The sequence below is a fragment of the Halyomorpha halys genome, unplaced genomic scaffold (assembly GCF_000696795.3).
Source record: "Halyomorpha halys isolate HHAL.00 unplaced genomic scaffold, Hhal_1.1 Scaffold220.1, whole genome shotgun sequence".
Taxonomy (NCBI): Eukaryota; Metazoa; Arthropoda; class Insecta; order Hemiptera; family Pentatomidae; genus Halyomorpha; species Halyomorpha halys.
In genome coordinates, this window is record NW_027104907.1 from 295765 (window position 1) to 296243 (window position 479).

Genomic DNA, 479 nt, shown 5'->3' on the forward strand with positions numbered 1-479 from the left:
CAAGCCTGTTTTGGCTACTTCGCTACTAATCTTTATTGATTCTCTCTGTCCATCTGGTTTTTGGCTTCCCACATGGTCTCTTGCCAATTATAGTGGGGTTCATTGTTCTGTAGAGGCATCATGATGGATTGCTTCGAGCACATGTCCCGCCCATCTTAACCTCCTTGCCTTTATATCATGAGATATTGACTGATCAGTATCTACAAGCAGTTTACGGTTAGTTCTTCTCCTCTATTGCTTCGAGCACATGTCCCGCCCATATTAACCTCCTTGCCTTTATATCATGAGATATTGACTGATCAGTATCTACAAGCAGTTTACGGTTAGTTCTTCTTTATGTGTCAAGGCTCAGATCTCAGACTGCTCCTTGAATCAACTTTGCTTTCTACGGTACCTGTTTTCCAGTCCAGATCTCACCGCCATATATCATGAGCTGGCTTTATCATGGCATTGGACACCCTTAGCTTCAGATTCTTAGA

The 479-nt window shown here is 42.8% G+C and overlaps 1 protein-coding gene across 1 annotated transcript in view; it reads right to left on the reverse strand.

Moving 5' to 3' along the window:
- LOC106679792 (micronuclear linker histone polyprotein) overlaps positions 1 to 479 on the reverse strand; it is a gene marked incomplete in the record, with an annotated part of 37409 nt that overhangs the window by 2886 nt on the left and 34044 nt on the right.